The following is a 27,675-nucleotide window of genomic DNA, read 5'->3' as shown; positions in this document are numbered from 1 at the left end:
TTACTACAAAGCCATGCCCGCACTGAACCTGCAGACCAGGCCCATAAACGCAGCCACCATCTCTCTATTTCTTTAATGATAAAAAGCAACCCTCCATACTTGAAAAAATCTGTGAACTACTGATTTAATGTAAACCTGTTAGTTTACAAATGAAGTACCGGGGGCTCAGAGAGAAAGAAAGAGTGAAATGGTGACTGGACTGAAGTCACAAGCTAGACCTGGAGGCTTGGGGCAGGGTCAGTGCTGGTGTCAGGAGCCACTGCTCTGCACGCCCACACTGTGGGAGGTGCAGTCCCTGGTGCAAAGGGGGCTCCTCTGACCAGCCTGGCAGTGCTCGCTCAGAGCCCAAGAAGGAAATGACACATTGAAAGTAAAGCTTGGGGACTTCCCTCGTGGTGCAGTGGTTAAGAATCCCGTTAAGCCCGTGTGCCACAACTACTGAGCTTGTGCTCTAGAGCCCACAAGCCACAACTACTGAGCCCGCATGCCACAACTACTGAAGCCTGCGTGCCTAGAACCCATGCTGCGCAACAAGAGTAGCCACTGCAATGAGAAGCCTGTGCACCACAGCGAAGAGTAGCCCCCACTCGCCGCAACTAGAGAAAGACTGTGCGCAGCAACGAAGACCCAAGGCAGTCAAAAATAAATAAACAATAAATTTATTAAAAAAATAAAAAAGTAAAGCTTGAGTGGTTTCACCTTCCCAGAATAAGTGAATGACATCAATAAAAAAACTAAGGGTCTTTTTTTTTTTTGCTGGTGGTGGGGGGGGAAGAGAGGGGTGGGCAAAGAAGCAGCAGTTCTGAGGGCATCCAGTTTTTCGTTACCCTTTTGAAAAGCAAAGTAATATTTTTTTCTTTTCTTTTTAAACTTTTTATTTTATATTGGAGTATAGTTGATTAACAATGTTGTGATAATTTCAGGTGTACAGCAAAGTGATTCAGTTATACATACACATGTATCTATTCTTCAAATTCTTTTCCCATTTAGGTTGTTACATAACATTGAGCAGAGTTCTGTGTGCTATACAGTAGGTCCTTGTTGGTTATCCATTTTATTTTTTTATTATTTTTTTAAATATTTATTTATTTATTTATTTTGGCTGCGCCGGGTCTTAGTTGCGGCACGCGGTTGTTCGTTGCCGTGTGCGGGATCTTAGTTGCGGCATGTGGGATCTAGTTGGAACCTGGGCCCCCTGCATTGGGAGCATGGAGTCTTAACCACTGGACCACCAGGGAAGTCCCAGGTTCTCCATTTTAAATACAGCAGTGTGTACATGTCAGTCCCAAACTCCCTAACTATCCCTTCCCCCCTGCCTTTGCTCCTGCTAACCATAAATTTGCTAAGTCTGTGAGTCTGTTTCTGTTTTGTAAATAAGTTCATTTGTAACATTTCTTTTTAGATTCCGCATGTTAAGTGTTATCATACAATATTTCTCTTTGACTTACTTCACTCAGCATGACGCAAATTAATGTTTTAAATTACGTTTCTATCACAGAGTGTGAATCATAGAGGAAGACTGGCTGGCATCCCTTTCAAGGCCAGAACCGGGAAGAGCTTTGAACTTGAATCTAATTGTAGCTTCAGATCTGGTGCATTTCTCTCCGCTTCAGAACCTGAGTCAGTCAAATCCAGGATTCGTTTCTTTAGGGGATTTTTAGAGGTGTTGAGAATGCTAAGATCCATGATTAAACATCATTGGTTCTTAAATTGTTTGGGGTGTGAGTTTTAAAGTGATATTGAGCTCCAAGGTTCAGCTTATATTGTGAAAAATGTCTCAATTTTTCCATTCTGAAGGCCTTGCAGTTGGTTGATGTACACATTTGAACGTGATGTTTAAGTGTGTGGGAAATGGATGCATGTCAGGGTGCCTGCATTATCCACTGTGAGGGAGCATCCGGGAGTGTATGTGACCCGGTGGCTTGTCAGGGCTCAGCAGGATGGAGATGGCGCACTTGGACAGGGTAATGGCGGAGAGTTTAATAGATTCTTTTAGACATGTAGGGGGAGTGGGGAGTTAAGGGAAATTGGCAAAGGATAATAAAGCACCCTGAAGGGTGGCAACCGCTGTAGCAGAGGGCTGCCTGACTAGAGCTGTGGCCTTTAGTACAAGGATGTGGTCAATCCCTGGTGACATGGCAAGGAGGAAGCTGGGGTCCAATGCATGTCCCCATCCCCTGTTCTCCTGTCTCCAGCCATTGCCCTCCCTTGGCAGGACCCAATCAGAAAAGCCAGAAGGCAAGGGAGCCAGTTGTATTGTTCCTAAAAGTCAGCCTCCAGGGTCACAGAGCAAGATGGTGAGACAGAGACAGTAGATCTGGGGCGCACATGGAAAATTTCCAGCACTTGCCCAGAGTCAAGTGTGTAATTACAGGTAAGGTGAGATTGTTTTCTGAGAACACTGAGGTGTCCACCGAGGCTCACCTGGATTTGCACTGAGGAGTGTTTCTACACTCAAAGACTTAGAGAATGAACTTATGGTTACTAGGGGGAAGGGGGGGCAGGGATAGATTGGGAGTTTGGGATTGACATCTACATACTACTGTATGTAAAATAGATAACCAACAAGGACCTACTGTATAGCACAGGGAACTCGGCTCCATTATCTGTAATAACCTAAATGGGAAAAGAATTTGAAAAAGAATGGATACTTGTATGAGTATAACTGAATCACTTTGCTATACACCTGTAACTAACACATCATTGTTACTCAACTATAGTCCAATATAAAAGAAAAATTTTTTAAAAAGTGTTTCTATCTCAGAATCTCTCTTTTCACCCATTCTGTTTCTTTCCTCCCGTGTCAGGGAGGAACCTTGTTTCCAAAATGTGGCATCTCGATTGAGTGGAAAGTATATGGGCTCAAGAGCTAAATAACAGTAGCTTGAAATCCCAGCTCTGCTCCTTACTAAACGTGGGCTTTGGGAGAGTTTCTAAACTTCCAGTTTCCTCATCTGTACAAGTGGGTAATACTAAACTTTCATGGTTGATCTGAGATCTAAAGACTACTTATCTCTTAGTTATCTGTATCAGTATCTAGATCTCCCAGTGTGGTGGTTGGCTCATGCTAAGTGTCCAATAAATGCTGGCTGTTTTCCTCATAAATCCTCTGCCTGAGCTCTGGGTGATGAATTATTTCCTAAATCTTCCATCTCTTGCTCTTCAGTGCTTCTTTCCTCTTTATAAATATACTCACAGAGAAACCTCTCTCTCACATTTAATGCCTCTCTAACCTGCCATAGCTTGGCTACTATTCTCTCCTTCTATTCTGATTTTCTTTAAAAATCATCACACACTCATTTCCCCAAGTCCCTCACTGCCCTCTTGACTTAACTCCTTGCAGACTTGTTTGTTTTCCACCATTGCGCCAAAAATCGTCTCAGAACTCTCTAATTACCTCCCAAAGGCCAAATCCGATGGGCTCTTTCTTGACCTCTGTCTACAGCATCTGACATGCCCAGTCCCATTTTTCCTCTCGAAAGATGCTTTGTCTTTGGTTTCTGTGCTGATTGGTGTACGTTCTTGGTTTCCTGCTGCCCTATCTCGGTAGTCCTGCCCAGATGTGTTCCCTCCCGTTCACTTCTCTTTTTCTTTCTCACCCGCAAAATATAGATGTCGGTTATCAAAATAACGAATAACTTGTTGCTATCTGATTGTTTCCTCCTGTTGCTTCTCTTGTAAAGTTCAGGGGGGTGGGGGCCTTGTGTGTCTTGCTTGTTGTGTTAGTCCCATCACCTTAGCCCAGTGTCCCAGTGCTGGATCTAGAGTAAGTGATCAACAAACACTTATTTGTTAAGGACCTGCTGTAGAGCACAGGGAACTCTACTCAATACTCTGTAATGACCTACATGGGAAAAGAATCTAAAAAAGAGTGGATATATGTATAACTGATTCACTTTGCCGTACAGAGAAACTAACATAATATTTGTAAATCAACTATACTCCAATAAAAAATTTTTCAAAAATACTATTTGAATGGAGAATGGATTATAATATTCCTCCAGTGTTTCTTTCTTAGCCTTCTTCTCAACTACATGCTCCCCAAATAAACATTTCTGACCTCTTTTTTTTAACTCTAGATCAGAGGTCAGCAAACTTTTTCTTAAAGGGCTTGATAGTAAACATTTCAGGCTTTCAGGCCACCCAGCCTCTGTCATGACTACTCAGCTCTGCTGTTGTAGAGCAAAAGTGGCCACAGGCAGTAAACCTATGGGTGTGGCTGTGTTCCAGTAAAACTTTATTTACAAAAACACGTTGCTCCCGGGCCAGAACTGGCAGAGCCTTTCACTAGCTCGTGTTTCCAGTCAGTGGGTATTGTCACATGATTGACTTAACGGCACCTCAAATTCAATTTGTCTGACCTGAGATTACTACCCTCTCTTTCTTCATTCTCCAAAAGCCCCTCCACTTGCTGTGATACGTCCGCTCAGTTTCTATCATCTCTACTTTTCTGGTCATCCAGGATGGAAACCCGAGTTAGCTTCATCTTTACCCTTTCTTTCCCCCAAGCCAATCAACAACTAAATTCTGACCCATTTATTTCTGTAATTTTTCTCACTCAGTCACCGCTGTTGCTCCAGCTCTCATTAACTCTGCCTTGATGACTGCATTGCCTCCTAATCCCTGATCCCTATTGTTCTTGAACAGGTCTGCCTGAGCCATTTGACTCACTCCTCTCACACCTTTCCCAGTTTGCTCTTACCTGCCAACTGCAGTTTAAATTCCTTTTTTTTAAAAAATAATTAATCAGGTTTGCTTGTGCTTTTGTCAGTTTTAATTTTTAAAAATATTTATTGGGCTTCCCTGGTGGCACAGTGGTTAAGAATCCGCCTATCAATGCAGGAGACAGGAGTTCGAGCCCTGGTCCTGGAAGATCCCACATGCCATGGAGCAACTAAGCCCATGCGCCACAACTACTGAGCCTATGCTCTAGAGCCCACGAGTCACGACTACTGACCCCACGTGCCACAACTACTGAAGCCTGCATGCCTAGAGCCCGAGCTCTGCAACAAGAGAAGCCACCTCAATGAGAAGCCCGCACACCGCAATAAAGAGTAGCCGCCACTCGCCACAACTAGAGAAAGCCCGTGCGCAGCAACAAAGACCCAACGCAGCTGAAAATAAAATAAAATAAATAAAATTTTAAAAATATTGATTGATTGATTGATTTGATTTGGTTGCACCAGGTCTTAGTTGCAGCAGGCAGGCTCCTTAGTTGTGGCTTGCTGGCTCCTTAGATGCAACACGTGGGTTCCTTAGTTGCGGCTTGTGGGCTCCCTAGTTGTGGGATGCAAACTCTTAGTTGTGGTATGCATGTGGGATCTAGTTCCCTGACCAGTGATCAAACCCAGGACCCCTGCATTGGGAGTACAGAGTCTTAACCACTGCACCACCAGGGAAGTCCCCAGCTTAAATCCTTTAACAGAGTTTCCAGCCTCTTCACCCTCTCCTTGGCTTCCATTCATTTCTTCATGCCTTTGTTCTTTCTCTCCTTTCATTCTGGAATACCCTTCCTGTCTCCACTGCCCACGAAAATCTTTGTGCTTTAGGACCCAGATCAAATCCTACCTACGTGGGAGGCCCTCCCCAGCCTCCCAAGCCTGAGTGAATCACATGTTTTGCTGCTCCCATTCTGCCTTGTGGTGTGGTTGGTTGCTTGTTTACACCTCTCTTCCCCTCCTTAGTTTTGGTTTCTGGGCTGGTGTACTTTCTTGCTTTTCTAGTGGCCTATCTCAATATTCCTGCCCAGGAGTTTCTTTGGCAATATTCCTTAGTGTGGCAAGCTTCTCGAGGGCAGGGATGTTCATCCTTATAGATTCACATTGAATTTTAGGCCTTGCACCTGGAGGTATTGTTTGTTGAACTGAATACATTTTTAACCAAAAGACCCTCTACTGGGGTTGTGGGATGAGCCCCATTGGTTGGTGGAGATCCTTGGTCCTTGACTGTATCACTGTATGTCTGTGCCCTCGTGCAATTACACTTCTTCCTGCACCTGCCTCTTTTGGTTCCTTCCTGGGATTCACCATTATGCTTTGTAACGGGGCCAAAGTAGGTCTGGGAAAATACTGTCTCGGTTTCTTGGTCCACCTCTGTCAGGAAAACATCCTGAAATATCAGAAAAGTATATAGGCTTTGAAGTTTGACAGACCTGAGTTGGAATTCTAGTTTTTGACCTAGTTTTGGAGTTCTAGTTTCTGACCTAGCTGTTGACCTTGGACAGGTTATTAAACCTCTCTGCTTCTAAGAGTTCCCATCTGTTAAGTGACATCCTAATACCAACTTTGTAGGGTTGCTATGAGGATGAAATTAGGTTTTATATACATATTTTCCCCATCCCTATCTGCCTTCCCTCTGTCATATTTTTTTCTCTGTTATTTCTAAAGAGTTTTAGACTCGTTTGTAGTGGTCACTTCTAGCATTCCATACAGGAGACTCCTGAGTGGAACCCAGGGGCCTTCTATCCCAAAGGGAATCCCTCTCTCTGTGCTTTCAAGGCACTCAACTTCCTCCAACCCCAGATTCTTAGAATTTCACTTTGACTGTGACTCACAATGTACTTCTGTCTTAAAACACAGAAAGCTGCCCAGTGTCTCCTGGCCTGGACGGATGGGAAGTAGCAGCAGCTAGCCAGAAAATGTTCACCAGACGAACCCCTTGCATCGGCTGCAAGGTGTTTAGCAGATCTTTTAAGCCCTCTGGCTCATCTGTAAGTGGAGGTGGTAACATCAGCCCCCGTCTTTGACGTGTGGGAAGGGAGCAGAAAGGGAGGCCTAGTCCATTTTACGTGCATCGAATGAGTGCACCGTGCATTTGCTGAGTGCCGGCTGAAGGTTGTAGGCATTTGTTTGCTCAGAGGGCCTTTTGGCAGTGGTTTGTGTTTGGGTTCCTTTTAGGAGGCAGGTGGGATGAGAGAGTCCCAGGCGGCCAGAGGCAGTCTCTGTGCCTCTCAGAAGAATTGCAGGTCACCCCAGTTGGGGTGTGTGAATCTGTTGAGTACCAGGATGCTGGCATTTTAGGAGGCATCGTCTGGTTTCATGAGTAATGACTGGATGCGAAGTACCCCTGGGAAGATTTTTCAGAGAAGGACTCATTTGTCACAGTCCTCTGGTGAGTGGAGTCACGGCTCACAGCGGCCTGCCCCGCCTTTCAGAAAGGCAGCGTGTTTGCTGACACACAGGCCTACGCACACGCACATGAGACCCACTGTTTATCATCACAGACAGACGATTTGGGAGGAAAGGAGGAACCAAAAAGTCCCCGAAGACACTGAATTAGCATTCTTTGGCAAGTTAAAGGTGGTCATTTTGGGGGGTGTGAGGTCTTGTACCAAGGTGAGTGGGTTTCGAAGGCTTCGAAGGACAGAGCACCCACGCCAGCTTCCGCTCTCCAGTTAGGGTTCCACAAAGCACAGGATGACAGAGGCCTTGACTCCTTAGAGTCAGGCTCTAGAATCCCCAGAGGTCTCAGAGTTTTGTTTTCTGGCTCTCAGTATGCATACAAACAAGCATCAGTCTGCTCAGACCCCCAAAGTACCCTATGTGGCCTCGTGCTGTAGGTGGAATACATGCATTGCCCCCCCACCCCCATTCATATGCTGAAACCTAATCCCCAGTGTAAGGTGTTTGGAGGTGGGACCTTTGGGAGGAGATTAGGTCATGAAGGCAAAGCCCTCATGAATGGGATTAGTGTCCTTATAAAAAAGACCCCCGAGAGCTCCCATGTCCCTTCTACCTTGTGAGGACACAGGGAGAAGGCAGCCGTCTATGACCTAGGAAGGACGCTCTCACTAGACACTGAACCTTTAGGTGCCTTGACCTTGGACTTCCCAGCCCCCAGAACCATGAGAAATAAACTTCTGTTGTTCGTAAGCCACCCCGTCTATGGTATTTTTGTTTTAGCAGCCCGGATGGATTAAGACGAATTGGCAGCAGGAATGGGGCATGTGGAGATGTCCCTTCTAAGATGAAGGGTGAGTTGCTGCATCAGGTTCCTCCTCCAACGAGAAAAAGGCACAAGGCCTAGTGGCCTCTTTGGATTTCAGAGGCAACATATTCCTCAGCTGAGTGTATTGCTCCGGCCCATTGACTGAGTGACCTGAAAAGCTGCTAGTGTTGAGTGGGGCCCAGAACAAGAGAAGGTTCTACAACAGGTCCAGGCTGCTCTGCCACTTGGGCCTCATGATCCAGCAGATCTAGTGGTGCCTGAAGTGTCAGAGGCAGATAAGGGTGCTGTGGGGAGCCTTTGGCAGGTTTCTGTAGGTGAATTGCAACACACGTCCTTGAGATTTTGGAGCAAGACCCCACCATCCTCTACCGATAACCGCTCTCCTTTTAAGAAACAGTTCTTCACTTTCTACTGGTCCTTAGCAGAGGCTGAATACTTGACCATGGGCCACCAACTTATCATGAGACCCGGGCTGGTCTTCACAAAATGCGTATTATCTGACGCATCAAGCCGTAAAGGTGGGCACGCGTGGCCATTCTCCATCATCAAATGGAAGCGGAAGTGATTGGGCCAGAGCAGGCCCTAAGGCGCAAGTAAGTTACACGAAGAAGTGGCCCAAAGGGCCGCTAGACTGCCTTCTCTCCCCAACCACCTTCACGTGTGGCCTCGTGAGGAGTTACCTATGATCAGTTGACAGAGGAAGAAAAGACTCAGGCCTGGTTTACAGATGGTTCTTCCATCTACAAGCTGGAGAACCAGGAAAGCTGGTTGTGTAATTCAGTCCTCATCTGAAGGCATGAGAACGAGGGGAGCCGATGATGTAACTCCTGGTTGACGTCAAAAGACCTAAGAATCAGGAGCGCCCATGTCCAAGGGCAGTGAAAGGTGGGTGTCCCAGCTCAGGGCGAGAGCGGATTCACCCTTCTTCTGCGTTTTGTTCTATTCAGCCAGTAAACTGACTGGATGATGGTCACTCACATGGGAGAAGGTGATCTTTATTTACTCAGCGTACTCATTCAAACGCTGATCTCCCTCAGAAGCACACTCCCAGACACACCCAGAACTAATGTTTTAACCAGCTGTTTGGGCATCTGTTAGTCCAGTCAAGTTGACACATAAAAATTAACTATCACAGGACTTCCCTGGTCCAGTGGTTGACTCCACGCTTCCACCGCAGGGGGCACGATTTCGATCCCTGGTCAGGGAACTAAGATCCTGCATGCTGTGAGGTATGGCCAAAAAAAAAAAAAAAAAAAAATTAACCATCACAACCTGCAACGTTTTTTCTTTGAAATATCCAACCTCACAAATGCAGATCGTACATGATAAAAACAAAACAAAACAACAACAACAAAAACTATGGTTTGCGTGGAAAGGGGGAAAAACAGTAGCTTTACAGTGGAGAAAGCTGACAAACTGTACCTCAATCAGATGATCAAGGGCAACATCAACAGTAAAAAGTCATGTTGATAGTGTGTCTTCTTGGTATGATGTGTGGAGAACGGTGCTTTACCTCTGTGGTCTTCCTCCCTGAAACCCATAACACTAGTCGAACCATGAGAAGAATATCAGTGAAAGATCCCAGTTGAGAGACATGCTACAAGGCACCTGACCAGGACTCCTCAAAACTGTCAAGGTCATCAAAAATAAGGAACATCTAAGAAACTCTCAGTCAAGAGGAGCCTAAGGAAACATGACGAATAAGTGTAATATGGTGTCCTAGATGGAATCCTGGAATGGAAAAAGGACATGAGATAAAAACTAAGGAAACCTGAATGAAGTATGGGTTTTAGTTAATAATCATAATGTATCAATATTGGTAACTGTGACAAGTATGCCCTGTGGATGTAAGCAGTTAATAACGTGGGGGTGGGCAGAGGGGGAAGTGGGGGAATTCCCTGGCGGTCCAGTGGTTGGGACTCGATACTTTCACTGCTGAGGGCCTGGGTTCCATCCCTGGTTGGGGAACTAAGATCCCACAAGCCTTGTGGGGAGGCCAGAAAAAAAAAAAAAAGGGAGGAAGTGGGTATGGAGTTTATAAGAACTCTCTGTATTATCTTCACAATTTTTCTGTAAATATAAAACTATTCTAAAATTTAAAAGTTTATTTAAATAATAGCTATGCTCAAATCAATTCATTAAACTAAGTGAGGTCTCTAGTCCAATGCTTTTTAATACTTATTTACACAAAACAGTTTATTTAAACAAAATATTAGGTGACGTTCAATTATATACGAGTAAATGTTGATTTGCTCTGGCTGAAGTGGAGCAGAGTTGATTTGCTCTGGCTGAAGTGGTGGACCCCAGCCCTCACCTGCTTGTACCTGCTGGGCCCGCTTCCTCCCCACCTGCCTGCCTCTGAGGCAGCCCCAAGGATCGCCAGCCTCTCCGTGGCATCATCTGCTCTCCTTGGGTCCTCCCTCCCCATAACATCCTAATCTGTCCCTGAACACCTCTAGAAATGAGTATCCCCCCACCCGAAAGACAGCCTTTATCTTTTTATGACTTTTACTGACTGCTATGATTCTCAGCATTTTTTTTTTTTCACATTGGGTCAAATGTATTTATAATTTCTATCTGTCGGCTTTAGTCCCATGCAGAATTCATGTCAAATACAGTTTTTCCATGGTGTTTTTTCCATTTTTTCAAGACAGGTGCTTTTTCCTCTCCCCCACCCCATGGCTTATTTCTTGACAGGACAGATACTCCCTGTCCCTTCAACTGGTTGTTAGTGACAGGGTGGCCATTGTTCTTTGACCCCATAGAGGCCAGTCTCTTGACCACTTTGTATGCCCCCATCTATAAACTCCCTCCTGGCTTCACCTCCTTCCCCACTTAATTCTATGAGCCTTTACTCGGCCACTGTCTTCCCATGCTCATTGCCCTTTTATTGAACCCACCTTGCCACCTGGCTTCTCTCACAGTGAATATTTCAAATTTCCTTTACTCCACTTTCCTCAAACCCATGGTCCCACCGCTTGCCCCACTTTATCTCAGTGGATGAATCCTTAATACTACTTTAAAAACAAAACAACAGTCATGAAGTGAGGAATCCTTCACCTTCTTAACCCCATACCAAGGAACTGTACTCATCCTTTTTTTCCTCCCCTCTTAAGGTTCCCATCTCCCATCTCAGGCTAATTCCACCATCGGTATTTCATATCTCATCTCCTCCTGCTTTCTCAGGCCTTGTTTAATCTATTATCCCTTATATATCTGACCTTTTGTTCCTGCACTGAAATTGTTCTTGTCAAGATTACCGGAGTCCTCCTTGGCATCTTGATTTTACTTAATTCTTTTATCAAATATTCACAAAACGCCTACAGTGTACCAGACACTGTATGTACTGTGCAGTGTGGATCCGCCAGGGAAAGAGGCAGGTGGAATCAACGTGTATATATAGGGCCGGGGGAGATGAGGAGATAATAAATAAAGGAGCAAGCAAATTTATAAAATGTTAGGAGGTGAGTGATAAATGCTGAGAAGAGAAATGAATCAGGGTGAGACACAGGGTAAGATAGAATCAGGGTCAGCCCTCTGAGGAGGTGGCATCTGAGCTGAGATCTGAATGAAGTGAGAGACTGAACCATTCTTGGATCTGGGGGAAGAACATGCCAAACAGTGGGAACGGCAAAGACAACGAGTGACCCAGAGTTAGGAAAGAGTGTGGGGTATTTGAGAACCAAGTGGAAGACCCATGTGGTTGGGCTAGAATGAATGAGTTACAAGGGTAGAAGAGGAGACTGGATGAAGAGGCAAGCACCAGATCACATGCCTGTGACCTTGGAAACACATTTTTGTTTTAGCTTCTAGATTTTTCTCCTACTTCTCTTGCTGCTCCTACGCAGCCCCTTGCAGATCCTCCTCTTCTGTGTGTCCTTTATGTATTGGCGTTCGGCAAGATTCTGTCCTAAGCCACCCTTTCTTCTCTCTGGACAGACTGTCCCTGGACAGGACACACAGAGCAGCCACTGGATAAAGGTTGTTTGATTCTGATTACTTTGAGTTCCATGTCCATTCTGGTTAACTCTTCTCAGACCAAACTCTGATTTTTCTATAGATCAAATATGATCTGACCAAGCAAGGATGAGCATAGGGTTCCCTTCTCCCTTATTCTTAGGTTCTGTAATTCTATAAATGTAGTCTGAATTTGTGTCTTAGTCATTGCTGTAGCCCTAATGCCTAGTACCATGCCTGGATGATTATTGAATAAATTCAGCAAAAGAAAGGCATATTCATTCCTTGGCAACCAGTTCACATGATTGACTGAGAGTGAATGTTACTCTTACCACACTCTGATGCTCCTAGGGATGAATTTTCAGACCTTCACAGGCTGTCTGTGAGTCTGTTACATTTTTGTGTCTTGTTATGCTTGGTTCATTGTTCCTGAATTTCAAATTTTTTAAGCATGTTGCTTCAGCAGAGTGATCGCTTTCCCTCAGAGTTTCCCAACATCTTTGATTTTGACAAGAATGCCTTTTGTATTTTCAATTCAGTTGTTGATAAGATGGTTGAACAGGATGAGGTCAGAGACATGGAGAGCCCTCCAGATAATGGGATAATTTCTAATCCCTGCTCAACGACTAATAAGGGTGCTTTTAGAAGAATGGGATCACTTAATTTGGATGCTGGAAGGGACACTGAAGGGAATTGGTCAGGCCTGCTTATTTTGCAGATGAGGAAACCAAGACTCTTCTATGTGAAGTCATTTCACCAACATCACACAGTTAATTGAAGGAGGAACTGGGGGGAGGACTCACATGCCAGTTACTCTAGGTTTCCACATGCAATTCAAGTTTACCCTTTCCTTTTTATTTTTACGATCTAGTGTTTGTTGCTGCATAACAAATTACCCCAAACCTAGCAGGTTAGAATGGTAGTAAACATTTTTTATCTCAGAGTTTCTCTGGGTCGGGAAATCAGGAGAAGCTTGGCAGGGTGGTTTGGCTGAGGAGCTGTCGTGAGTTTGTACTTAGATGGCACCTGGGGCCGTAGTCATCTGAAGTGTTGGCTGGGGCTGGAGGGTTCAGTTCCAAGCTGGCTCACACAGAGGGCTGGCAGATTTGTGAAGTTGTGCTGGAGGTGACAGATCTCAGTTCCTTCTCACATGAACCTTTCATGGGGCTGTTGGAGGGTCTTTACCACATGGCAGCTGGCTTCTCCCAGACCAAGGGATCCAAGAAGGAGAGAACAGGAAGGAAGCCACAGTGTCTTTTAGGAGCTGGCCTCCGAAGTCATACTCCGTCATTTCTGTGATACCCTGTTAGTTACACAGGTCAGCCCTCTTCAGGCAGAAGGATGGGGCTCACTGGGGCCAGCTCAGAGGCTGCCTTCCACATTTGGCCACCACCTCAGTTGAGGCTCTTTTAACTTTTGCGTAGAATAAAGCTATTGCCTCTGAATGATCGTCGCATCCCTATCTTATTTCTTTCCCTACTGAGCATAAATCCCATAGAAGTGCCTGGTGAGTCTTGGTAAAATACAACTCTGATAATATCATCCCTATTCAACTCCTTTGCCCTCTGTTTTTTGTTGTTGTTTGTGTTTTTTTAAATTTAATTTATTTTTTATACCGCAGGTTCTTATTAGTTATCTATTTTATACATATTAGTGTATATATGTCAATCCAAATCTCCCAATTCATCCCACCACCACCACGCCCCCCCGCCATTTCCCCCCTTGGTGTCCATACGTTTGTCCTCTACGTCTGTGTCTCTATTTCTGCCCTGCAGACTGGTTCATCTGTACCATTTTTCCAGGTTCCACATATATGCGTTAATATACGATATTTGTTTTTCTCTTTCTGACTGACTTCACTCTGTATGACAGTCTCTAGATCCATCCACGTTTCTACAAATGACCCAATTTCGTTCCTTTTTATGGCTGAGTAATATTCCATTGTATATATGTACCACATCTTCTTTATCCATTTGTCTGTTGATGGGCATTTAGGTTGCTTCTATGACCTGGCTATTGTAAATAGTGCTGCAATGAACATTGGGATGCATGTGTCTTTTTGAATTATGGTTTTCTCTGAGTATATGCCCAGTAGTGAGTGGGATTGCTGGGTCATATGGTAATTCTATTTTTAGTTTTTTAAGGACCCTCCATACTGTTCTCCATAGTGGCTGTATCAATTTACATTCCCACCAACAGTACAAGAGGGTTCCCTTTTCTCCACACCCTCTCCAGCATTTGTTGTTTGTAGATTTTCTGATGATGCCCATTCTAACTAGTATGAGATGTTACCTCATTGTAGTTTGGATTTGCATTTCTCTAATAATTAGTGATGTTGAGCAGCTTTTCATGTGCTTCTAGGCCATCTGTGTGTCTTCTTTGGAGAAATGTCTGTTTAGGTCTTCTGCTCATTTTTGGATTGGGCTGTTTGTTTTTTTAATATTGAGCTGCATGAGCTGTTTCTATATTTTGGAGATTAATCCTTTGTCCGTTGATTCGTTTGCAAATATTTTCTCCCATTCTGAGGGCTCTCTTTTCGTCTTGTTTGTAGTTTCCTTTGCTTTGCAAAAGCTTTTAAGTTTCACTAGGTCCCATTTGTTTATTTTTGTTTTTATTTCCATTACTCTAGGAGGTGGATCAAAAAAGATCTTGCTGTGATTTATATCATAGAGTGTTCTTCCTATGTTTTCCTCTGAGTTTTATAGTGTCCGGTCTTATATTTAGGTCTCTAATCCATTTTGAGTTTATTTTTGTGTATGGTGTTAGGGAGTGTTCTAATTTCATTCTTTAACATGTAACTGTCCAGTTTTCCCAGCACCACCTATTGAAGAGACTGTCTTTTCTCCATTGTATATCCTTGCCTCCTTTGTCATAGATTAGTTGATCACAGGTGCGTGGGTTTATCTCTGGGCTTTCTATCCTGTTCCATTGATCTATATTTCTTTTTTTTTTTGCCAGTACCATACTGTCTTGATTACTATAGCTTTGTAGTATAGTCTGAAGTCAGGGAGTCTGATTCCTCCAGCTCCTTTTTTTCCCTCAAGACTGCTTTGGCTATTCAGGGTCTTTTGTGTCTCCATACAAATTTTAAGATTTTTTTGTTCTAGTTCTGTAAAAATTGCCACTGGTAATTTGATAGGGATTGCACTGAATCTGTAGATTGCTTTGGGTAGTATAGTCATCTTCACAATAGTGATTCTTCCAATCCAAGAACATGGTATATCTCTCCATCTGTTTGTGTCATCTTTGATTTCTTTCATCAGTGTCTTATAGTTTTCTGAAAACAGGTCTTTTACCTCATTAGGTAGGTTTATTCCTAGGTATTTTATTCTTTTTCTTGCATTGGTTAATGGGATTGTTTCCTTAATTTCTCTTTCTGATCTTTCGTTGTTAGTGTATAGGAATGCAGGAGATTTCTGTGCATTAATTTTGTATCCTGCAACTTTACCAAATTCATTGATTAGCTCAAGTAGTTTTCTGGTGGCATCTTTAGGATTCTCTATGTATAGTATCATGTCATCTGCAAACAGTGACTGTTTTACTTCTTCTTTTCCAATTTGTATTCCTTTCTTTTTCTTCTCTGATTGCTGTGACCAGGACTTCCAAAACTATGTTGAATAATAATGGCGAGAGTGGACATCCTTGTCTTGTTCCTGATCTTAGAGGAAATGCTTTCAGTTTTTCACCATTGAGAATGATATATGCTGTGGGTTTGTTGTATATCGTCTTAATTATGTTGAGTTAGGTTCCCTCTTTGCCCACCTTTTCTTCTAGAGAAAGAAGAGCTGGGTGTTGCTCTGGTGAGCAGAGCTCAGTAAAACTTTAATCTGCATGTGTGCTGATAGGTGGGCCTGGGTTCCCTCTCCATTGGTTGTTTGGCCTGAGGCAACCCAGCACTGGAGGCTGCCCGGCTCTTTGGTGGGGCTAATGGTGGACTCTGGGTGGGCTCCCGCCTAGGAGTACTTCCCAGAACTTCTGCTGCCAGTGTCCCTGTCCCCACGGTGAGCCACAGCCACCCCTGCCTCTGCAGGAGACCCTCCAACACCAGCAGGCAGGTCTGGCTCAGTCTCCCCTGGGGTCACTGCTCCTTCCCTTGGGTCCCAATGCTCACACTACCCTGTGTGTGCCCTCCAAGTGTGGAGTCTCTGCCTCCCGCAGTCCTGTCGAAGTCCTGCAATCAAATCCCACCAGCCCCCAAGTCTGGCTCTCTAGGAACTCCTCCTGTCGCCAGACCCCCAGGTTGGGCAGCCCGACGTGGAGCTCAGAACCTTCACTCCAGTGGGTGCACTTCTGTGGTATGTGTTCTCCAGTGTGTGAGCCACCCACCCAGCAGTCGTAGGACTCGATTTTATTGTGATTGCGTCCCTCCTACCATCCCACCGTGGCCTCTCCCTTGTCCCTGGACACGGGGTATCCTCTCTGGTGAGTTCCAGTGTTTTCCCATCAATGACTGTCCAGCATTCAGTTGTGATTCTGGTGCTCTCGCAAGAGGGAGCAAGTACACGCCCCTCCACTCTGCCATCTTGAACCAATCTCTCTGCCCTCTGTTTTTTAAAGGAGCTTAAAGGTTTCTTGTTGCTAAGATGATCATATAATTTATTATCCAAACCACAGCACTTTTGAGAGTGAAGCAGGGTGTTCTTAGTAATTATGCATGAACCAGAGATGTAAATGAATACTGTCTTGAGAAAACCAGGACTTGCTCTCATCCCATTGCCTCCCAGTTAGGAATAAGAACCTTATTCTGTCCATTGCTTTCATACCGGCAACAGCTTTCTCTTTCACCACTTGCTCTCTTACTCTCAGTGTTGATATTTCTTCTGCTCTCTCCAGTCATACCATTTTGTGTTTCCCAAACATAGTCATGCCTTCCTTCCCTGGTGGTCCAGTGCTTAAGGTTCCACGCTCCCAATGCAGGGGGCCTGGGTTCGATCACTGGTCAGGGAACTGGATCCCGTGTGCTGCAACTAAGACCCAGCACAGCCAAATAAATAAATATTAAAAAAAACCAAAAACCAAAACACAATCGTGCCTTTGCACATTCCTGTTTTTGTGTGTACTGTTCCCTCCAAACGGAATTGCCTCTCCACTTCCAAACCTCGTGACTCCAACCTCTTCTCAAAGCTGCCATTGCAACCCCCTCCCAACACATTATGGACTTTCATCTCAAAAAATCCATAGTAAACTTTTACTTCTCCCATCCTTCCAGTCCTTCGTCCCACCTCTCTTCTTTTCTCCTTGTCTTCTTTTTTTTAAAGTTAATTTTTATTGGTGTATAGTTGCTTTTCAATGTTGTGTTAGTTTCTACTGTACTGCAAAGTGAATCAGCTATACGTATATATGTATCCCCTCTTTTTTGGATCTCCTTCCCATTTAGGTCACCACGAAGCATTGAGCAGAGTTCCCTGTGCTGTACAGTAGGTTCTCATTAGTTGTCTATTTTATACATAGTATCAATAGTGTATATATGTGAATCCCAATCTCCCAATTCCTCCCACTACCCCTCCTGTTCTTCTTTTCCCATATAAAGACTGAGCACCTTATGTGTGATAAGCGCTGTCCTAATTACTTCCATGCACTTGGCATAACTTTCTGCTGGTAGTTATCTGTGTACCTTTCCTGTCCTCCCTACAAGTTTATAATCCCTTGAGTATAGAACTATGTCACACTCATTTAGCAAAATCTCAATAAGTGTGGCATGAGCCATTGAACATTGTAGATCCTTAATAAATTTTAGTTTATTGAAATCAAACAGGTTCTGGAAAAGAAAGTTTATGGAAAGATAATCTTGATTTTCATACTAAGGAAGGGCTATTCTATTAAAAGTGGTTTTCTTTTTCAGCTGAAACACAAATGAAATTAAGTAGTCAAATTTTGGAAATGTATAGAGGGAAACAGTGGACCCTTCCCTCCTTTGAAGTTTTCAGATACACCACCCCTCTTGGTAGATAACCAAAAGATGCCTGGATTCATTTTTCAAGGAAGGAATTAATTTTTACATTGTTTCTTTTCCCTATCTGCCTGCCTTACCCAAAAGGACAAAGGAGATATCAGAGCTGCCCTGGGTGAAGTGTGGATTTGACTTATTATCCACAAAATCAAATACGTTCAAGTAGTAATTTTTGTCCTTGGCTGTGCATTAAACTGAATGAGGAGTGTCTAGAAATCCCAATGTCCAGACCGAATACATCAAACCAAATTCATCAGAATCTCCGTCAGGGAGACCCGGGCACCAGTACTTGTCAGAGCTTCTCAGGTGGTTCCAACGAGCAGCCCAGGATGAGAACACCTGTGCTCAGCCAGAGAGCGCTGGGTAACGGGTGAAGAGACCCAAGTCGTTTCTGACCTTGGATAAGTTTCTCTCTCTCTTCTGTCTGCAGTCCATCTGTGAAATAGGGTTTCCCGTTCACATTTTTTTCTGTCCTGCTGAACTGTTGAGAGAATCAAATGAAGTATCAGAACGAAAAGGCAACTAGAGATCAAGACTCTGAGAATCCTGTTACCCCAGTAGGCTCTAGCTGCTGTTTCTCAGTAATGATGGTTCGGTCGTTCTTTGGAACAATGAGGCTGGGTTGATGAATGCACCTCCTATGGTGGAAAGGAAGCCTCTCTCCTCTTTGCCACGCCTTCCTCCTCCCTTTACTCACCATCCTTCCGTGGAAAAATCTGCTTGCTGGTTCCCCTTTATCCATCCCCTTTTCCTGTGGCTTAGAGGTGCCACACCATGTGTCTCACTGCTCTACTGTCCCCCGAGATGGGATGGATCCTGAGAGACCTGCCTGTCCTTGATCCCAGCAGTGCCATTTCGTGGTGTGCGAGAATATCTCAGTGCCCGGAGATGAGGACTTTGCTTTGGAGGATCTCTACCCAGTATCTTGTTGGAGTATTTTGTGCATTTTGCTCTCTTTGGATAGCGAGGAAAAAACAAAACTTTGCTTATTATCTGGTATTATAGGGATAATAATATCTAATGTTTATTAAATATTTTGTGTAAGCCAGGATCTTTTTTGCATTATCTATTTCATATTCACGCCAATCCAGCAAGCATGGCCCTATTATTATCCCCATTTGATAGATGAACAAGCAGAGACGTGGAGAAGCGAGGCAGCTTCTCGAGTGTCATTGAACTAATAAGGGAAAGAGCTTGTACTTGAATCCAGAAAACTGTGAAACGGAGCCTTTTTTTTAACAGACCACGTGCCAGGCATTGTTTAAAGCAATTTGTCTTTTTTAATTCAGTTACTCTCCATGACAACCGTATGAAGCAGATTCTCTTATGTAGATTTTATAGATGAAGAAATGGGGGCGCAGTGAGGTTAAATAACTTGCCCATGGTCTCACAGGTATGAGGAAATTGTCTGAATAATAACGTGAAGGAAGACTGACTACGCTTAGCCCCAAATGGCACAGGAATCTATTACTTTCCCTGCCCAGGAAGTTAAAGTAAGGAGAGCAGGAGACATCTGGCCATTCTGATGCCAGAGGCATCACAGCAATTCCTGACAAGGGTCTGGTGCTCCCCAGATTCCAAAGGCTGTGTGTGTCCACTCAGAACTTCATCCTTAAGGTAACCCGAGGGCGGGTGTGGGTCATCAGCCCTGTGCAGAGCTCATGCCCGTAGCCACCAGGCTCTCCTGCCTCTCATGGTGTTTGCTTGTCCCGGAGGCTTCCTCACACAAAGTGGCTCCAGTGACTAATGGACGCGGTGAGTGGTGCCCTGGGGTTTCCGCACCCCCTGGAGAGCAGCAAGAACAGGAAGCCATCAGACTGATGAGCGTGGCTTCTGATGAGTGGCTTCTGATGAGAGTGGCTTTGAGTGGAAGCCTGGTTGAGTGCTTAATGGGGAAGAGGATGAGTGGATCAAGGAGGGAGCATGTCCAATGGGGACACGTCACACTGGGGAGAGCCAGCGGAAGGCTAGCAAAGCTGCACCTGCTACAACCGCCCCGGTCACTAGTGTCCCAAAGGGGCCATGTTCCCGTATTCCCTTTTTGAAGGAGAACTCCACCTTCTGGTTTACTTCTGTCCACATTAGGGGCATCCTAATAATCAGATAGATAATAACAATAGTAGTAGTAGTACTAGTAATAATAATAGGATGATCGTATTGAGTACTTCCTGTGCGCCAGATTCTGCACTATGAGCGCTGATGAGTTATCTTATTTGATTGTCATAATGACAAGGCAAGAACTATTATCTCTACTTAGTAGATGAGGAAAATGAGATGAGAGAGGTTAGCTGAGTTTTCTGGTGTCCCAGCCAGGAAGTGGCAGTCAGGAGTCAAGGCCAAGTCTCCGCAGCTCTGCAGCCAGGACATCCTTGGCCTTCCTGTCCCCCCCCCTCGCCCCCCGCCTCCTGCCGCTTAGCAGTCCCACAACCAACCTCGTCATCACGACACCTGTCACTTTCCAGATTTAGAATTCCAGAACTCAGCCTTCTAGCTCTGTCAGGAAGTAAAGGTGATTTTTCTACTCTCTCATTTAAGAAAATCGCCTTATTATGAATTAAAATACAAATGCAGGGGAGGACAGCCAAGCAATAGAACTCCATCAGCCCCCTCAGTGCTGTCTCCTGATCCAACCATAGACTCTCCCCGCCCTGAAAGTAATCGCCCTGCTGACTCCTGTTGTCATAATTTTCTGGTGTTTCCTTTTAGCTTTATCGTTTGACCACAATTCTCTCGACATGCTAGTGTAGTCTTTTCCATTTTAAAAAGTCGACATGTCTTCTGAGTCCCTGTTCCTCTCCAGGTTCACTTTTCGTCAGTTTCTTTTCCTTACACTTTAGTTTGAGAGGAACCCGGGGCACATGGCCTGTGGAGTTCCTCGCAGTCTGGAATGTGCTGTCTGCACACTTGCAATGCAGTTCAACTGTTCTCTGTCCACTTTCTTGCCTGCAAATTTCTTGCTGGACCCAGAAGTTTGACCTGATTAGGTTTGATCTGAGTAGATCTTTTCGGCAAGTTCGTGGGTGGGAAGCACATAACATCTGTCTCTCTTTTATGGACCTTAGTAATCACTGATGCTCGTTGTCTAGATTCATCAATTCATCAGATGTTGCAAAATGGTGATTTCCCATCATTTATTTTTTATGTATTTGTTGGAATACTTTAAAAAGGAGGTGCTTCCCCTTGGCAACGATTTGATTATCTAGTGTTGTAGTTGATATAGGGGGGAAAAAACCCAACAAATGTTGACTGTTTCATTTATTCGCTAGTTTTCAAGATAATGAATTAATTCCCTGAACTACTGAAGGGACCATTGAAGGTGACCAATTAATTTTTGTTGTTTTAAAAATTGAATCTCTCTAAAAACAGATACTGTATATTAACGCATGTATGTGGAATCTAGAAAAATGGTACAGATGAACCGGTTTGCAGGGAGAAATAGAGACACAGACGTGGAGAACAAATGTATGGACACCAAGGGGGGAAAGCGGCAGGGGGGTGGTGGTGGTGGGATGCACTGGGAGATTGGGATTGACATATATACACTAATATGTATAAAATAGATAACTAATAAGAACCTGGTGTATAAAAAATATATGAAATAAAATTCAAAAAAAAAATTGAATCTCTCCAAATTAGGAGTTTGGGATTAACATATACACTCTATTATATATAAAATAGATAAACAGCAAGGACCTACTGTATAGCACAAGGAACTATACTCAATATGTTGTAACAACCTATAATGGAAAAAAATCTGAAAAAGAATATACGTATAGGAGTCCGGAGACCCCGGCCTTGGGCGCCTTCACGCTGTCTCGGAGTGCATAATGCTGTGAGCAGGCAGGCTCCGCGCCGGCTGACCCGGCTGGAGCTGCGCGTGGCGGGCAGGGACTGCATGCGCCCTCGGGGACTGTTGGTGCCGGGCGCCCGGCCCCGGGGTCAGCGGCTGGGATCCTTGGCGCCGCTGGTTTCTCCGTGCTATGGAAGGGACTGGCAGATGTAACCGGCTCTCCAGAAACCCCTGCTTGGCTGTAAGTCCAGGAAGTCCTTTTAGACCTCCATCTCGTTTCAGAGCCACTTCAGAAGCTACTTGAGAAAAATGATGTGACCGCTCCTATCAAAAAGGATATCGGGAAACCTGTAACATCTGTGAAGAAAGTGGCCCTTTTTCCCTTTTGCAAAATTGACATCTTCAAACTCCAAAATGCCAGCCAAGACCCCAATGTACCTGAAAGCTGCCAATAACAAGAAAGGAAAGAAATGTAAACTGAGGGACATCTTGTCTCCGGATACGATCAGCCCTTCCCTTGGAGACTTCTGCCACACCATTCGCATCGGCAAAGAGGGCCAGCACGACGTCTTTGGAGACATTTCCTTTCTTCAAGGAAATGAGCTTCTACCGTCTTTGGAGACATTTCCTTTCTTCAGGGAAATGAGCTTCTACTGTCTTTGGAGACATTTCCTTTCTTCGAGGAAATGAGCTTCTACCTGGAAACCAGGAGAAAGCATGCACGGGCCAGTTCCCTGGGCATAACGAGTTCTTCCGGGCCAACAGTACCTCCGACTCCATGTTCACAGAAATGCCCTCCCCGGTGCTCAAAAACGCCATCTCCCTCCCAACCATCAGAGGGCCCCAAGCACTCATGTTGCCCTTGTTGTCACCGGCGACATTCAGTTCCAAACAGGAGTCCTCAGGGCCGGGAAGGCTGCCCCGGCTTAGCTGTGAGCAGGTCATGGAGGAGAAGGCTCCGGAGAAAAGCAGTCCGTTGGAGAACGGGACGGTCCACCAGGGGGACATCTCGTGGGGGTCCAGCGGGTCCGCATCGCAGTCCAGCCAGGGCAGGGGCAGCCTCTCCGAACAGTACCCGACTGGGCGGCGGAGGACCTGTTTGACCATTCCGCCCCGTGCGAGCTCGTCAAGGAAAAGACTAAATCAGAGGAGTCCCTCTCTGATCTCACGGGTTCCCTCCTCTCCTTGCAGCTCGATCTTGGGCCCTCATTTCTGGATGAGGTGCTGAATGTCATGGATAAAAGTAAGTAACAGGACACCGCCGGCTCTTTTCCTTTGGGATAAAAGGTATCAAAAACCAGAACAAAACAAAACTAACCACAGTCAAAGAGAAGAGCTTCGCTGGCTATACTTGCTGTCACGTGATGGGTTTTCTAAAATGATGTTCCTACAGAATACGTTTTTACCTGATATGCCCTGTTTGCAAAAACAGTGAAAGAAACAAAAACACCTATGCTGGCAAAGAGAGGAAGTGAGTCAGAACCCATTTTCGGCGGGCATTGCTGACGTACAGCTCACATTTTTTGTTTTCAGGCCTTCAGACATGTAAGAAATCTGGCTTGGCCAGGACTGGCACTACTTATGAAGGGCTGTGCCAGTCACATGAAGGACCTTTACAGTACTCTGGCATTTTCTGAGCACGAGGAAGTCAAAATTTATTTAACACCCACGCCTTTTTTCTAGGCTGTTTTCTATATTATATTGTTTGGGCTCACCGTAGCAAATTCTTCCGTGTTAGAACTTTTCTCTGTTTTCACATTTGAACAACTTTATGGGTTTCGGGGATTTGCTTGTAGCTCTTAGATATCCCTATATATTATATCTATATTGCAAAATTTTGACTGTCAGCTACATGTTGGTAAGACACAAGCAAAGTATTACTGTAACTAAGTTATTTTTAAAGTTAAAATATATTTTTATGTGCCTTTGGCTTTTTATTGCAGAGTCTGCATTTTATAGGTACTACATCAAATATGGTCATTTGACTTTCCATTGGGGTTCCATTCTAAGCTGTGTATGTGTATGTTTGGAAAAATGTATTCATACTTAGCTTTATTTTTTTTTTCTTCATCTGTTATCATACTTTGCACAGCAGCCAACAATGGATTGATTGTAAAGTGTAAAGGCACACAATGCTTCTGCAGAGACTGTGGGCTACACCACATAATGTTATTTGGAAATACGGGTGTTTTAGTACAGTACATGCTTGTATTACGTGGTACTTCATACAACACCATAAAGAGTAAATGTTAAAATAGAAAAAAAGAATATACGTATATATGTGTGTGTGTATGTGTGTGTTTATATAAATATATATAATTGAATCACTTCTGTAACCTGAAACTAAACAACATTGTAAATTAACTAGACTTCAGTTTTTTTTAAAATGGTTAAATTAAAAAAATCTCATTATGGGGGAAAATGCCCAATTCCAGAAACAGACTTTTAATTACGTTGTACTTATTTTGGTAAAGATGCATGTCTTCATTGTGAATCTGGGATTTGTATACTATGAGAGTGATGATACAATTTTATTTAAGCATAGCAATATAATAAAGAAATGTTGAGAAGTCGTTTTTTAGAAAACTGAATCTCTCATGTTAAAAATGAGGTAACTGAGAGCCAGAGAGGTTAAGTAACTGACTTAACATCACACAGCACATTGATGGCAGAGCTGGGTAGTGCTCTGCTGCCTCCCAGTTCATTCTAATCTTCCCCTTTCACGAGCAGAACTCAAGACCTGGAGCCGTAGACTCCAAAGCTGTCTGAGGATATCTGAAAGGGCCAATAAATATTCGAACTATTGTCCAGCACCCTTCCTGGCTCATTGCCTTCACTACTGGGTGGCCCGAAGCCAGGTTGAGACTCACTGGAAAGGGAGGCGGGTAGCCTGCAGCTTGTGCGCTGCTTCTGAGAGGGGGTGAGTTGCCAGCCCTGGAAATTCCACCTGTGTCAGGGAGTCATGGGAATGTGCCCAGGTTGCTATGGGAAGGCTTTCTGCCCTGGCTGCTGCAAAGCAGCCCCCTGCCACATCCCGTCTTGCTGACTCTCAGCGGGAAAGTGGGAAGTCAGAGGAGAAAGTTCCAACCTGTCAGTTAGAAGGGAAATAGCTGAGAAGCCATCTCCCCACCATGTGAACGATCTTAGCATCTTAGTGTGTGTGTGAGAGAGAGAGAGAGAGGGAGAATGTTTGGTAGAGGACGTCAGGGGAAGAGATGGGGGGAAACGATCAAATGGGCTTAGGAGAAGGAGGCTCTGTGTAACCGTGTGCGCAGGTGGGGGCAGGCTGCCTGGCTCCTGGAGATTGTTTAGCAGTCCGTCTGTTCACACCTACTTACGTAGTTGATGACCTCAGACCCACCTACTTGTCCTGCGCTTCCCCTTCCGGGCTCCTCTTATTCCTGCTCCCCTCTCCGCCCCCTCCCCCCAGGCTCCTAGGCTAGGGGAGAGTGACGGCAGCAGAGATAAGGACATGCTCTTTTATGTAAGGACGCAAATCCCTGCTAACTTGTGGGTTAGGGAGCTAGTCAAGGACAAGGACAAAGCTGCTACCAATGGCCCTGGTCTGTGTCCTGAAACACAGTAGTGTGGTTACTCACCCTGGCTGGAGAGCAGGGTTGCTTGGACTGCATTCTTGGAAGTGAAATGAAACTTGACGGTGGGAGATACTACTGCCTCTGCTGAGTCATAAAACTGGGATCTTTGGGCCAAGGAGTCCCAAGAAGCTGATCACTCTAGTTCTTTTCTCCTTGGAAGAAGATTCTGGAGGACTTCAGCCTGAGAGGTTATAATGTTTTAAAATTTTAAGTTGTGAAATTAATTTAGTGAGTTGTGATCAGAATATTATTAAAAAAATGAAATAGAGTAGACAGTCGACCAGGGTACGTTATTACAGGGAGAAGGTGAGTATTGTTTCAGGAAACTATTTTTAGTGTTGTGTGTGTGTAATTGTGTGGGTGTGTACTGGGTCACAATGTATTTCTTACTGTAAGTCACAGCCAAAAACTTTGAACATCATTGCTCTTTTAGAAAGTGTCAGGAATGAAGACTTGGAGTCACTGTAGGGTCTGCCATGTAATTGCTGTGTGACCTATGGTGAGTTGTTTAACCTCTCTGACCTTCATTTTCCTCATCTGTGAAGTGAATGAATGAAACCAAATGAGGAAATTAAACTGATGATATTTCTAAGGTTCCTTCCAGTGTCAGATTCTATCATTTTTAAGGTAAATGAGAATTCAACCTGTTTTTAAAGGTTCTCAAGGAAGGAGATGACATCCTCTCCAACAAGCAATAATTTCCATTAAAAAACAGCTCTTTCTCTTTAGGCTTCATTCATTCATTCATTCACCAAATATGTATTGATGAGTCAGACAGTGCTCTAGGTCCTGGCGAGGCAACAAGTGGGATAAAACACAAAACTCCCTGCACATGTGATGCTGCCTTAGAAACCTCTGTAGCAGTTTATGTTTTGTTTTGTTTTTTTTTTTCACTTACCATACATTTAAAATAAAACAAAATAAAACTGAAAACTTCTGTAGACTTGAGAGGATAGTTATCATTTTTCCAAAAGTTGGTTTGGACCCTCAGTTTCTCCTTCGATGAAGTGGGAATGCAATCACGGAATGCTAACAGTTCAAAGTCTGAAGGGTTCCAGAATGTCTTTTTTGCTCAGAAGGGTAGCCTGACCTGATAATCTTAAATAGATAGACATCTGAATGTTCCAGACAGGAAATTATTATTTTCCTTGAATATTTTCCTTTTTTTCTAGGAGCTCTTGAAACCACAGACCATTCACTGAAAGGCAATTCACTTTAAAATGTTCAGTTTCAGCTTGACATATTCATCTTCTCTCAGTATAGAGATGAAAAGCCTCCTTCGAGGACTTTGGGATTGGGGTGGCATCTTTCTGGCCTTTAAGCCGAGAACTCTGCTGTTTGGAGAAGGGGTTGGGTAAATGAAACCTGCAGACCCCTGGCTACCAGGATGCTTAAATTCAGTGCTAGGAGTGCTAGAGGACTTTGGAATCTGAAATCATCCTGACCACCAGGGGGCAGTAAGAACTTGTTTTTCCACACCACCAATGATCGCCATTCCCGTCTACTTTAGCCTGCAGTTATAGGCTGGTAAAATGACCTTTTCAAAATATGCCCGGCCACCTCAGAGCCCCTGAACGCCAGGGCTATAAGCAGTCAGTTGGCTGATTCTCCTCTCTCTCAATCTCCCAAAAGTAAACGTGCAGGTCCATTCACTGATTCAAAAGGTATCTATTGAATCCTTTTATGTATCAAGTACTGAGCTAGCTGTGTGAATCCAACCTTCATCAAGGCAAAGCCTCTGCTCTCCAGGACCTCACAGGCTAGGTTTTTCCATAAATGACAGACAAAGGGCTTGTTGCCCCCAAGGTGGTTTCACATGGTCCTGAATCCAAGGTCCTAAGGCTGTTTTCTTATAGTGAGGTGAAGTTTCTAGGCGAGCGAGCGGATCATAATCTTGACATTTTCAAATGAGAGAATATAGATCTCTGTCAGTGAGATTTAGGAAATGCCTTTGGTATTATAGCTAAATTTTCAAACACCAGTTGGAGCAGACTGTATAGGCTCATCGTGAATCCTAAGTCAGGAATCACTGTTTTGCTGTTGTAAACTTGCAGGACTGATCAATGTTTCTGGACCCAAGTTTTCCCAGCTGCTCTCAGAAAAGGCCAGGACACTAACAGAAAACTAAGTGAGATGGAAGAGAATGATATTGTGAGGCATTACACCGGTCTAGAATCCCCACGGGGATTTTGCTAGCCCCTTTGCCATGTGTTAACAGCTGGTTGTTTGCGTGGTTCGTAGCTTCCCTGCCACCTCTCTTATTTGGTGTAGACACAGGGTCTAGGTTATGTTAAAACTATAGTATTGGAACCCAGAAGTCAATAATTATCCAACCAAGAGATCAGATTTTATTTTATTTTTCACAATAACTTGGATGAGTTGAGTGTGTAAATGGATGACATGTTATAGCTCACTACTTTCTTAAAAATAGAATG

The 27,675-nt window shown here is 44.3% G+C and overlaps 1 pseudogene; it reads left to right on the top strand.

Moving 5' to 3' along the window:
- Window positions 1–22,058: 22,058 nt before the first annotated feature.
- Window positions 22,059–23,762, top strand: LOC101328509 (cdc42 effector protein 3-like; annotated as a pseudogene).
- Window positions 23,763–27,675: the final 3,913 nt, after the last annotated feature.

This window comes from Tursiops truncatus, chromosome 8 (assembly GCF_011762595.2).
Source record: "Tursiops truncatus isolate mTurTru1 chromosome 8, mTurTru1.mat.Y, whole genome shotgun sequence".
Taxonomy (NCBI): Eukaryota; Metazoa; Chordata; class Mammalia; order Artiodactyla; family Delphinidae; genus Tursiops; species Tursiops truncatus.
Note: the sequence above shows the minus strand (reverse complement) of the source record. Positions and strands in the feature narration are given on the sequence as shown.